General features: G+C 50.2%; 2 protein-coding genes across 2 annotated transcripts in view; both read right to left on the bottom strand.

Annotated features, from left to right (window-relative positions):
- Positions 1–13,889, bottom strand: part of GATA1 (GATA binding protein 1) — a 66,630-nt gene that overhangs the window by 44,351 nt on the left and 8,390 nt on the right. The gene's annotated exons all lie outside the window — the stretch shown is intronic.
- The window catches only part of CDK20 (cyclin dependent kinase 20), a 59,527-nt gene continuing 49,085 nt past the window's right edge, over positions 3,448–13,889 (bottom strand). Inside the window, exon 9 of the mRNA XM_066579956.1 lies at positions 3,448–3,733. The gene's annotated coding sequence lies outside the window, so the exon portion shown is untranslated. The remainder of the gene's footprint in view (positions 3,734–13,889) is intronic.

The following is a 13,889-nucleotide window of genomic DNA, read 5'->3' as shown; positions in this document are numbered from 1 at the left end:
TAGGGGGTAAAGGAGAAATCGGAGTCGGATATAACCCCAAGGCAGCGGGCATGCTGGGAGTTATGGTGCCGCACACTGAGATGGAGATGTCAGGATGAGGGCGGTTAGTGGAGGGCGGAAATACCAACAGGTCCTTTTTTGAGAGGCAGTCTTTTTTAGAGACAGTGGACAGTCGGTGGCGTTCTGAAGGAATTGTGCTGTGATGTTTCGGGAGGAGGTGTATAGCTGGGTGTGGTCAGCATAGAAATGGCCAGTACTGAAAGCCCAAACTCCTGATGGTTTGTCCAACAGGGGCTGTGTAGATGGAGAAGAGGAGGGGGCAAAGGACTGAGCCCTGGGGGACCCCAACAGCAAGGGGAAGAGGAGAGGCGGCGGCCGAGGACCAAGCCCTGGGGGGACCCAAACAGCAAGGGGAAAAGGAGGGGAGGGGACCAGGTTCTGGGGGACCCTAACAGCAAGGGGAAGAGGAGGCGAGGGGACCAAGGACCGAGTTCTGGGGGACCCCAACAGCAAGGGGAATAGGGCGATGGGGCCGAGGACCGAGCCCTGGGGGAGGCCAACAACAAAGGGAGGAGGAGGGAAGAGGGCCGAGGACCAAGCCCTGAGGGACCACAACAGCAAGGAAAAGAGAAGATGGCCTAGGACCAAGCCCTGTGGGACGCCAACAGCAAAGGGAAGAGGAGGGGGGGGGGGGTGAAGATCTAGCCCTAGGGGACCCCAACAGCAAAGGGAAAAGAGAGGAGGGAGCTGAGCACCAAGTCCTGGGGGACCCCCAACAGCATAGGGAAGAGGAGGGAAGGGGTCTGAGGACTGAGCCCTGGGGGACCTCAACAGCGAGGGGAAGAGGAGAGGAGGTAGAGCCACCAAAGGATACACTCAAGAAGTGGTCAGAGAAGTAGGAGAACCAGGAGAGGGCAGTGTCTTTTAGGCCGATGGAACGAAGCATACTGAGGAGGAGTTTGTGGTCAACAGTGTCAAATACCCCAGAAAGATCGAAGGAGGATCAGTAGGGAGTAGTCGCCCCTCAATGTGGCTGTCAGGAGTTCATTTGACACTTTATTCAGGGTGGTTTCTGTCGAGTGTAGGGGGCAGAAGCCGGACTAAAGGGGTCAAGAAGAGAGTTTTCTGAGAGATGGCTTATAAGGCGGGAGTAAACCAGGCGTTCTAATTGGCTGAATGTAAATATGTACCAAGTTGAAGAACGTAAAATATGGCTCTGGGATCAGATGATCCAACCCAAGAGGCAATAAAGAGCTCAGGTATTTCTCTGTCCTTGTTCATTATATTTAGAGATTTTCTAGTGACTGGTAGAAGGCCATGGTGCCCATCTTCAGAAAGGTTCTAGGTCTTCCTCAAGTAATTATACACTGACTGACCCTTAATTACCCCCCCATCTGGTAGCGTTGGACTTCTTTGGTCTTCAGACCTGTAGTAACTCATCGCGGCGTAGACTCCACTCGGTGATGAAATGGTTTAGCAGGAATACCGGCCCCTGCGGACAGGAAGCTTCTTGTAGTTGCCACAGATTAGATGGCGGTGCTGACATGTTCTGACCGGCTGACAGGAAGGGGTCATCGATTCATGCTGCTTGCACCAAATTCTGCCCTCCCATCAGCACATAAATCTGTCTCCATCTGACCAGGAGATGTTCCTCCGCTGCTCAGTGATACAAGTTTTGCGCTCTTTTGCCCGCTGGAGTCTTTCTGTTTCTCTTAGACACAATGGCGCTGGAACTGGTCGTCTGCCGTTATACCATCCGTGCGGAGGAACGGCGAGTTGTGCGTTCGGACACGTTAGTTGGAGCTCCAGTGTTATATTCAGCTGACTGTGCAGCCTGTTGGTCAGAACGATTCCTGACATCCCCCTCCGACCCCTTTCAGTGATGAGTTGTTTCCACAGGATCCTCTTTCGCTGGATGTTTTCCTCGATCACGCCGTTCTCTGTATACTCTTTATCCTGTTACACGAGAAAACCCCCCGCAGTTGGCAGTGAGACCCGGCTAGTCTAGCACCGATGACCCGGTGGGGTTTGGGGCTCTAGTAAATTGCTGGGGTTGGTAGTAAAGGTCAGGGTCTCTCATAAAGGCGTCAGGGGCTCTAATCAAGACTAGTTGCTTTAACATCCATTGTGGGAAAGATGTTTGGAGGGCTCTCTGGGGGACTCTATGGAGCGGTGCGGGACAGAAAGTCATATCACAAGTGACGGCAGGCAGGAACTGTGAAAGCTGATTAGCTTTTAGAATGATTCGGGTAGAAGCCGGGCCAGCGGGGCGGTTGTGTAAAGGGTGTTTTTGGACTGTCTGTTTGACATTGTCCGCAGTAGATGGCCGATGCATAAATGAAGGGCTTCAGGTGTAGAGACTTGATAGTTGGAATCCAGACTGTCTCCATGATTTGTGCTCTGCATGGTCCTGCGTTGTAAGTGGTGCACCGCGGGGTTCAGTGCCGCATCGCGGGGTTCAGCGTCGGGCCTCCTAGTACCCATGTGTTAATGATACACAAGATGGCTCTAATAGTGACGTTCAGCGCAGTGCAGTCTATGGAAGACGTGCAGAAGTTGCAAGCCGGCAAATAAGATACTAAGTGGATAAATGTTGTGCCTCTGGGTACTAATCTGCCTGCACCACGGCGCAGGATTGCCATGAAGTATTTTGTAAAATGCGGATTGCAAAGGGTGAAATCTGCTGTGAAAATGCACAGCGCTAATCAACATGCCGCAGAGTCAAAGGGGTTGTCTGGGACAGGGAAGAAAATGTTAAAGGGTTAAAATGAAGAAACATGGAATATTCCCCTATCCTCCCGGCTCCCCGTCCAGCGCAGCAGCCGCCGTAAACCAGGCGCTCAGCTGCTTGCAGGCTACAGCAGCGATACTTCTACGGCTGCTGCAGCCTGTGAGTGGCTGAGCGTCACCTGCACAATGAATGGTATATGACCGCCATTTCTTCCGGATTCTGTGCGGTGGGTACCGGGGCTGCAGCGCTGGATGGGGAGGCGCCTGGATAGGCCAGGATTCAATTGTTTTCACTTTAACCCTTTATAATTTCTTTTACATGGCTTGGAAACCCCCTTTATAACCCACGGCGCACATCAGCGCCCACACAGATGCTTTCTGCAGGCGTGCGGCTCCTCTCCACTTGGGCAAAAGCTGCAGATTTTCTGTGTCCTCCACGGCCGCTCTGAGAAGATCCCCCTGGGGCGTCTCGCAGAAATATACGCCACTTAGTGGTCTTCAGTAACGCTAAGGTTGTTGTAAATGTTCGCTGTAACGCCGCAGGGACGCTGCATTACAAACGGCGCACTTTCCGGTTTCCCTGCAGCGGTTTTCCTTCACGTTGCATTATGTGCAATGACAGCTGGCTGCAGGTTTGGCGCTGCTTCCTGGCGCTGTTGTATCGGCTTCTCTATAGGACATGTGATACGCCACAAAAAATGACAATAAACACATAAAAAGTCTACGGTTCTTTTACACATTTTTATGGAAAAATAACCCCAAAAAAGTGTATTTGAAGAAAGTCGGCGGGAGAGAAAGATGTGGGTGTAGAGTAGATGATAGACTATAGCTCAATGTCAGGCAGCAGCTTGTACAGCCACCAGGACGCTGCCCTCTATTAACACTTCCCTCTCTTTTTTCCCCCTCCTTTGGCTGTTTTGCGCTGGCCTACTTCCACCAGGGCTGGCTGTTGGCGGGCAGGTTGTATTCTTCAATGGAAACGTTTAAGGTACCGCAGGATGTACTGGAAAACAGTATATGGAGAAGCGGGAAAAAAGGCAACTGTGTGACTTTATGAGGTTTGGGATGCAGTAAAAAAGGACGCGTTGGCTTTGTGGGTCGGTGCAATGCTGGCGATTCCACATTTAGGGCTTATTCAGACGATCGTATATCGGTCAGGTTTCACGCTTGACCGATATACACTGCCCCTCTCTGCAAGGGGGGAGGCGGGACGGGAGCAGTGCACTGAGCTCCGCCACTCTTTGCAATGGGAGGGGCGGGGCAGAACTAGCTGCAAACAGTGGTAAGGGGCGGAGCTCAGTGCACTAGCTCCCGTCCTGACTCCTCCCCTTGCAGAGAGGGGCAGAGTATATCAGTACGACCGTCTGAATAAGCCCTTGCAGACTATAAGCCCTATATAACATTTATAGCAAACATCGGCCCTGTAATTTTTTTATCTTTTTGTGCCTTTCTAACAGCCTGCAGCTTTTACTAACACCGTTTTGGGTACGCAGGACTTCTGGATCGCTCTTTATTCCATTTTTTTCTTTGCAAAAAAAGCACAATTCTGGTTTTCCTTATATGTACGGTTTTTGTTGTGGGGTTAATAATGTGACGTTTTATGAAGGGATCAAACTTTTTACACTGTTTTTAGTTTCCTTATTTTTCAGGTCAAACGTTTGGTACCTTTTTATTTTTTCTAATATTTAATTAAACTTTTTTAAACGTAATTTTATAATTTTTTAGTCTTCATATGGGAATTGAACAATTGTTTGATCCCTCATAAAGTATAATGCAATACTACAGCGTTGCATTATACCGTACTGACAGGTTGTCTATTAAGATGTGCCAGAGGCATGCCTTTAAAGACGATCATTCATGGTAGCCTTTGGGGCCTTCTGGGGGCCCAGGCTGCCATGACAACCGAACATAACCCCAGCTGTCAAAGATGGCTGCCCCCCGCCCCCAGTGTATGCAGCAGGCGTGGTTCCTGGACCCGGCCTGTGCTACACATCAGGAAGGGCTTTGGAACAGACATAATGTTACTGCTGTAAACAGCACTGGAGCGCCCTCCCCTGGAATAAGCAGGTCAGTTCTGAGCACCCAGGGAGGAGGCCCTGGGGTTGGAAGAACTACAAAGTGAGGAGCCTTGCGCTTGGCGATAACTCGGACCGGTCCCAGCCGCCACGCCGGCAGCAGCGTCCTCAGGAGCAGATTGGTGGCTGCCTTTTGTACAAACGTTCTGCAGCTTTATAGATTGGGCTGTCCTGGGGTGTCGCCGCGGCTCATCCTCCATTACCCCGCGGGTGATCAGTGATCGGCGCCCGCCACACAAGGCGCACACAAAGAGAGGGTTTGCTTTCTGAAAGTCTGATAAAACCCTTGTGCCGTTACAGGAAGTCAGATATTATTTCCTTAATGAACTTATCAGCCGAGATCTCCAGAGTGTCAAAATACTGGTCAGTCCTCACGTCAGATGCCAGTTACACTGAGGACCAGATGTACACGCAGATTAGAGGGCGTTATACATCCACAAGTAGCAAAGATGGCGGATGAATGGCTGCCGCCATGTAGGACCACAATCCTCGTTCTACACCCCGAGCTTCTTAGAAGGTAGACACTCCTCGCTGCACAGTGCTTTGTAGAATCCCATCTTCATCTCTGCAAGATTCCTCCACGCACTTTGCGTGAGAACCCCTTAAGGCAGCCATTACAGCGTCCAGGAATGGCGTATAATTCAACATCGCTATGTGGTCAGATCTCTACAGCAAGCCGGCACATCAAATGACCCGCGGGTCACAAGCAGCCCAAGGGATTTCTGGCAGCCTGTGACATGACTGAGGTAAAGAGGCTTGTCTGTGGCCTAGTCATATCACACTAGCGGCTAGCCTCTTGACCTCATAGTTCTGTCACACTAGCGGCTGGCCTCTTAACATAATAGTCATTCCACACTAGCTGACATCACAGTCATCACAGTCCGTGGCCTAGTCATGTCACCCTAGCGGCTGGCCTCTTGACCTCATAGTCATGTCACCCTAGCGGCTGGCCTCTTGACCTCATAGTCATGTCACACTAGCGGCTGGCCTCTTGACCTCATAGTCATGTCACACTAGCGGCTGGCCTCTTGACCTCATAGTCATGTCACACTAGCGGCTGGCCTCTTGACCTCAGTCCTGTCACACTAGCGGCTAGCCTCCTGACCTCATAGTCCTGTCACACTAGCGGCTAGCCTCCTGACCTCATAGTCCTGTCACACTAGCGGCTAGCCTCTTGACCTCATAGTTCTGTCACACTAGCGGCTAGCCTCTTGACCTTATAGTCATATCACACTAGTGGCTAGCCTCTTTACATAATAGTGATTCCACACTAGTTGACCTCATAGTCATGTCACAGTTAATGGCAAAGTCACGTCCCACTGGTGGCTAGCCTCTTGACCTTATAGTCATATCACACTAACAGCTAGCCTTTTGACCTCATAGTAATGTCACACTAGCGGCTAGCCTCTGGACCTCATAGTCATGTCACACTAGCGGCTAGCCTCTTGACCTCATAGTCATGTCACACTAGCGGCTAGCCTCTTGACCTCATAGTCATGTCACACTAGCGGCTAGCCTCTTGACCTCATAGTCATGACACACTAGCGGCTAGCCCCTTTACCTCATAGTCATGTCACACTAGCGGCTAACCTCTTGACCTCATAGTCATGTCACACTAGCGGCTGGCCTCTTGACCTCAGTCATGTCACACTAGCGGCTAACCTCTTGACCTCATAGTCATGTCACACTAGCGGCTAGCCTCTTGACCTCATAGTCATGTCACACTAGCGGCTGGCCTCTTGACCTCATAGTTCTGTCACACTAGCGGCTAGCCCCTTTACATCATAGTCATATCACACTAGCGGCTAGCCTCTTGACGTCATACTCATGTCACACTAGCGGCTAACCTCTTGACCTCAGTCATGTCACACTAGCGGCTGGCCTCTTGACCTCAGTCATGTCACACTAGCGGCTAACCTCTTGACCTCATAGTCATGTCACACTAGCGGCTAGCCTCTTGACCTCATAGTCATGTCACACTAGCGGCTGGCCTCTTGACCTCATAGTTCTGTCACACTAGCGGCTAGCCTCTTGACCTTATAGTCATATCACACTAGTGGCTAGCCTCTTTACATAATAGTGATTTCACACTAGTTGACCTCATAGTCATGTCACAGTTAATGGCAAAGTCACGTCCCACTGGTGGCTAGCCTCTTGACCTTATAGTCATATCACACTAGCAGCTAGCCTTTTGACCTCATAGTAATGTCACACTAGCGGTTAGCCTCTGGACCTTATAGTCATGTCACACTAGCGGCTAGCCTCTTGACCTCATAGTCATGTCACACTAGCGGCTAGCCTCTTGACCTCATAGTCATGTCACACTAGCGGCTAGCCTCTTGACCTCATAGTCATGTCACACTAGCGGCTAGCCTCTTGACCTCATAGTCATGTCACACTAGCGGCTAGCCTCTTGACCTCATAGTCATGTCACACTAGCGGCTAGCCTCTTGACCTCATAGTCATGTCACACTAGCGGCTAGCCTCTTGACCTCATAGTCATGTCACACTAGCGGCTAGCCTCTTGACCTCATAGTCATGTCACACTAGCGGCTAACCTCTTGACCTCATAGTCATGTCACACTAGCGGCTGGCCTCTTGACCTCAGTCATGTCACACTAGCGGCTAACCTCTTGACCTCATAGTCATGTCACACTAGCGGCTAGCCTCTTGACCTCATAGTTCTGTCACACTAGCGGCTAGCCTCTTGACCTTATAGTCATATCACACTAGTGGCTAGCCTCTTTACATAATAGTGATTTCACACTAGTTGACCTCATAGTCATGTCACAGTTAATGGCAAAGTCACGTCCCACTGGTGGCTAGCCTCTTGACCTTATAGTCATATCACACTAGCAGCTAGCCTTTTGACCTCATAGTAATGTCACACTAGCGGTTAGCCTCTGGACCTTATAGTCATGTCACACTAGCGGCTAGCCTCTTGACCTCATAGTCATGACACACTAGCGGCTAGCCCCTTTACATCATAGTCATATCACACTAGCGGCTAGCCTCTTGACGTCATACTCATGTCACACTAGCGGCTAACCTCTTGACCTCAGTCATGTCACACTAGCGGCTGGCCTCTTGACCTCAGTCATGTCACACTAGCGGCTAACCTCTTGACCTCATAGTCATGTCACACTAGCGGCTAGCCTCTTGACCTCATAGTTCTGTCACACTAGCGGCTAGCCTCTTGACCTTATAGTCATATCACACTAGTGGCTAGCCTCTTTACATAATAGTGATTTCACACTAGTTGATCTCATAGTCATGTCACAGTTAATGGCAAAGTCACGTCCCACTGGTGGCTAGCCTCTTGACCTTATAGTCATATCACACTAGCAGCTAGCCTTTTGACCTCATAGTAATGTCACACTAGCGGTTAGCCTCTGGACCTTATAGTCATGTCACACTAGCGGCTAGCCTCTTGACCTCATAGTCATGTCACACTAGCGGCTAGCCTCTTGACCTCATAGTCATGTCACACTAGCGGCTAGCCTCTTGACCTCATAGTCATGTCACACTAGCGGCTAGCCTCTTGACCTCATAGTCATGTCACACTAGCGGCTAACCTCTTGACCTCATAGTCATGTCACACTAGCGGCTGGCCTCTTGACCTCAGTCATGTCACACTAGCGGCTAACCTCTTGACCTCATAGTCATGTCACACTAGCGGCTAGCCTCTTGACCTCATAGTTCTGTCACACTAGCGGCTAGCCTCTTGACCTTATAGTCATATCACACTAGTGGCTAGCCTCTTTACATAATAGTGATTTCACACTAGTTGACCTCATAGTCATGTCACAGTTAATGGCAAAGTCACGTCCCACTGGTGGCTAGCCTCTTGACCTTATAGTCATATCACACTAGCAGCTAGCCTTTTGACCTCATAGTAATGTCACACTAGCGGTTAGCCTCTGGACCTTATAGTCATGTCACACTAGCGGCTAGCCTCTTGACCTCATAGTCATGACACACTAGCGGCTAGCCCCTTTACATCATAGTCATATCACACTAGCGGCTAGCCTCTTGACGTCATACTCATGTCACACTAGCGGCTAACCTCTTGACCTCAGTCATGTCACACTAGCGGCTGGCCTCTTGACCTCAGTCATGTCACACTAGCGGCTAACCTCTTGACCTCATAGTCATGTCACACTAGCGGCTAGCCTCTTGACCTCATAGTTCTGTCACACTAGCGGCTAGCCTCTTGACCTTATAGTCATATCACACTAGTGGCTAGCCTCTTTACATAATAGTGATTTCACACTAGTTGATCTCATAGTCATGTCACAGTTAATGGCAAAGTCACGTCCCACTGGTGGCTAGCCTCTTGACCTTATAGTCATATCACACTAGCAGCTAGCCTTTTGACCTCATAGTAATGTCACACTAGCGGTTAGCCTCTGGACCTTATAGTCATGTCACACTAGCGGCTAGCCTCTTGACCTCATAGTCATGTCACACTAGCGGCTAGCCTCTTGACCTCATAGTCATGTCACACTAGCGGCTAGCCTCTTGACCTCATAGTCATGTCACACTAGCGGCTAGCCTCTTGACCTCATAGTCATGTCACACTAGCGGCTAGCGGCTTGACCTCATAGTCATGTCACACTAGCGGCTAGCCTCTTGACCTCATAGTCATGTCACACTAGCGGCTAGCCTCTTGACCTCATAGTCATGTCACACTAGCAGCTAGCCTCTTGACCTCATAGCCATGTAACACTAGCGGCTAGCCTCTTGACCTCATAGCCATGTCAAACTAGCGGCTAGCCTCTTGACCTCATAGCCATGTCAAACTAGCGGCTAGCCTCTTGACATCAAAATCATGTTACAGTTCGTGGCATAGTCATGTCACGCTAGCGCCTAGCCTCTTTACATCATAGTCATATCACACTACCGGCTAGCCTTTTGACATCATAGTCATGTTACACTAGCAGCTAGCCTCTTGTCATAATAGTCATTCCACACTAGTTGACATCATAGTCATGTCACACTCACAGCTAGCTTCTTGACATCATAGTCATGTCACACTAGTGGCTAGCCTCTTGACCTTATAGTCATATCACACTAGCGGCTAGCCTTTTCACATTATAGTAATGTCACACTAGCGGCTAGCCTCTTGACATCATAGTCATGTCACAGTTCATGGCAAAGTCATGTCACACTAGTGGCTAGCCTCTTGACCTTATAGTCATATCACACTAGCGGCTAGCCTTTTCACATTATAGTAATGTCACACTAACGGCTAACCTCTTGATATCATAGTCATGTCAGAGTCTGTGACCCAGTCATGTCATTCTAGTGGCTAGTCTCTTGACATCATAGTTATGTTACAGTCTGTGGCCTAGTCATGTCACACTAGCGGCTAGCCTCTTGACCTCATAGTCATGTCACACTACCGGCTAGCCTTTTGACATCATAGTCATGTTACACTAGCAGCTAGCCTCTTGTCATAATAGTCATTCCACACTAGTTGACATCATAGTCATGTCACACTCACAGCTAGCTTCTTGACATCATAGTCATGTCACACTAGTGGCTAGCCTCTTGACCTTATAGTCATATCACACTAGCGGCTAGCCTTTTCACATTATAGTAATGTCACACTAGCGGCTAGCCTCTTGACATCATAGTCATGTCACAGTTCATGGCAAAGTCATGTCACACTAGTGGCTAGCCTCTTGACCTTATAGTCATATCACACTAGCGGCTAGCCTTTTCACATTATAGTAATGTCACACTAACGGCTAACCTCTTGATATCATAGTCATGTCAGAGTCTGTGACCCAGTCATGTCATTCTAGTGGCTAGTCTCTTGATATCATAGTCATGTCAGAGTCTGTGACCCAGTCATGTCATTCTAGTGGCTAGTCTCTTGACATCATAGTTATGTTACAGTCTGTGGCCTAGTCATGTCACACTAGCAGCTAGCCTTTTGCCATCACAGTCATGTCACTCTAGCGGCTTGTCTACCCTAAAGCAGCTTCCCCGAATCACAGTCATGTGACTGGCTGCGCAGTGAGGGAGGGGATAGCGGGGACAGCTGCATTACTTGAATCTGGTGTTGAACACACAGCTGACGCCTGTTATCCCCTCCCGCTTTGCGTGGCAGGTCACATGATTGTGCTCTAAGGGAAGGTCCTTTACGCCCTGAGGGTAGCAATCCAACCAACAGAAGTGCAGGAACACAAAGCAGTACAGCAGACTCCTTCATGGAATCCAACAGCAGAGCGGTGACTTAAAGAAGGGACAAAATATTGTTCTTTGTTTGCTGAGAAATTCTAGTCCTTCCGAAGGCATACAATCTTCGGCGCCCCTTCGAAGCCTCTAAGAAGCATATCTGAAGCCCCAAGAGGTTTGCATACTTCGATGTGGCCTCTACCTTCTGCCAAGTGGTGCAGGTCTGCTCTACCTGACGCTCATCGCTGAATTCATTCCTTGGATCTAGAGTTCCTCAGGCCTCTCATGCACCCTAAAGCCCATTACGCAAATACAGGGGCGTAGGTAAAAGCTCATGGGTCCGGATGCAAAAGTTTATCTTGGGCCCCCCAACTTCTCTTAACCCCTTAACGCAGAGGCATAACTTGAAGCTCCTGGGCCCCAAAGCAAAACCTGTAAATGGGCCCCCAACTATAATGCTTTATTCATAGTACCAGGCCCCTATATGGAGAAGAGAGACCTTACGGCCCTAAGGCTCCTGGGCCCGAGTGCAACCGCATCCTCCATAGTTACATCAGTACTCAAATACATTCCCCCAAGGCTACGATCATATATTGTAATACACCCTAATGTGAAAGCACCCACTAGACTCATGGCATGCACCCCATGGGGTATGTTTTGGATCAGGGGTGCAGATCCTGTGGCCTGCAATGTCATTGTGTGGCCCCCAACCACTGGTATGTGTCTGGTGGCCACTCACCTGTATCTTCCATGTTAGAGAGGAGTGGCATTGATTGCGGGAGCATGGACAGGTAAGTAACACTGCATGGCCATCTCTGCAACTCCCACATATTGTGAGTGCAAACAATGCCGAAGGGTTCAGACGGACTGCTTAGATGAGAATTCACAGGGACATCCAAAATGTGATGGAAGGCAAATTCCTCCCTCAATCATGTCCAACCATGGTCAACAGTGGATTGGCTTACGTTTATGTTATCTGTGCTGCTAGGATCTGTAGTTCTAAGCTTCCTAGCAGCACAGACCTCACAGGGTTAATTGATTGAGCTGGCTGGGTGTGGTACTTCCTGCAAACCAATCTCCTGCTCACATATAAACCCAGCTCCTGGTCAGTCTCTGTCTGGTGTTCAGGGTGAGCAGCTCTGAATCCTTGTCTGTTGAAGCTTGCTGTGTGAGCTGTGTCTTGCTGGTTCATGTCCATTTGTACGTTTATATTCTGTCAGTTTTGTGTTAGCTTGCTGTGTGTCCTGCTATCTGTGTCCTGTCCTGTTGCAGCGTTCTGTGTGAACTGTGTCCGGTTTTGCTGGACTCCTGGTTAGTGTAGGGAGTAGCAGTATAACCAGGAGCTGTGAAGTGGCCCGCTAGCTAGCTTCCATGTTTTGTACAAAATATCAACTAATACCTGGTATTTATATTCAGCTTTACCATCTGCTATTAGTATTTGCATTGTGGCTGCTGTATGCTGTGTATTCTGGCTCTGTGTGTCCTGTTGTTCTGTCCCTGACATGTGGCATGTGAATGTGCCCTGTTTCGGTGCGTGGCTCCTAGGATCAGCTAGGGCCCAGATCCAAAGACCACTGGGCTGCCCTTATTGGGGCGATGTCCCCCCTTGGGTAGGGCTAGGTCAACCTCCTGTGTAGCACAGGGTCAGTTTGCCAGAAACCCGTGAACTCATCCAGTCCGTTTTTGGTACGATCGTGTGGGCCCCGTGCTTAGTCTTCCCACCTGATCGTAACAGTTTATTTGTACTTTGCTCGGTCCAGATACTATGGGGTGTCATATATAGACCTTTTCTTTTTGCACCCCTGTGTATCGGTAGAATGGGGTCCTCTGACCCGTGTGACACTCCAGAAAGGAGTAGATAAGGTGGAGAGGCGGTGGGCAGACATCTCCATGTAACTCCTGGTAGTAGTGAGCCCCTCGCATAAACTATAATGGAGGGCCAAATACATGAATAAGAGAGAAGAGGACCCCCCAATATCCATACAGCTGGGAATCCTGGAAGTCGAATTGTATTACATATACACTATGTTGCTGTCCAGTGATGTATGAGTATTGGGTATAAAGGAGATTCCAGTACAAAAAATATCAGATGCCCCCCGGGTGTGGAGCTGACAACGGGGTCTGGTGGGGAGATGTCCCCAGGTGTAGAGCCGACAACAGGGTCTGGTGGGGGGGATGTCCCCAGGTGTAGAGCCGACAACTGGGTCTGATGGTGGGATGCCATGAGGTGTAGAGCTGACAACAGGGTCTGGCGTGGGGATGTCACCAGGTGCAGAGCCGACAACGGGGTCTGGCGGGGGGATGTCACCAGGTGCATAGCCGACAACAGGGTCTGGTGGGGGGATGTCACCAGGTGTAGAGCCGACAACGGGGTCTGGCGGGGGGGATGTCACCAGGTGTAGAGCCGACAACAGGGTCTGATGGTGGGATGCCATGAGGTGTAGAGCTGACAACAGGGTCTGGCGTGGGGATGTCACCAGGTGTAGAGCTGACAACGGGGTCTGGCGGGGGGATGTCACCAGGTGCATAGCCGACAACAGGGTCTGGCGAGGGGATGTCACCAGGTGCATAGCCGACAACGGGGTTTGGTGGTGGGATGTCAGCAGGTGTAGAGCTGACAGCAGGGTTTGGTGGTGGGATACCACCAGGTGTGGAGCCGACAACGGGGTCTGGTGGAGGGATGTCACCAGTTGTAGAGCGGACAATGGGGTGTGGAGGGGAGATGTCACCAGGTGGAGAGCTGACAACGGGGTCTGGCGGGGAGATGTCACCAGGTGTAGAGCTGACAACGGGGTCTGGCGGGGAGGATGTCACCAGGTGTAGAGCTGACAACAGGGTTTGGTGGGGGAATGTCCCCAGGTGTAGAGCTGACAACCGGGTTTGGCGGGGGAATGTCCC

This window comes from Eleutherodactylus coqui, chromosome 10 (assembly GCF_035609145.1).
Source record: "Eleutherodactylus coqui strain aEleCoq1 chromosome 10, aEleCoq1.hap1, whole genome shotgun sequence".
Classification (NCBI taxonomy): Eukaryota; Metazoa; Chordata; class Amphibia; order Anura; family Eleutherodactylidae; genus Eleutherodactylus; species Eleutherodactylus coqui.
Note: the sequence above shows the minus strand (reverse complement) of the source record. Positions and strands in the feature narration are given on the sequence as shown.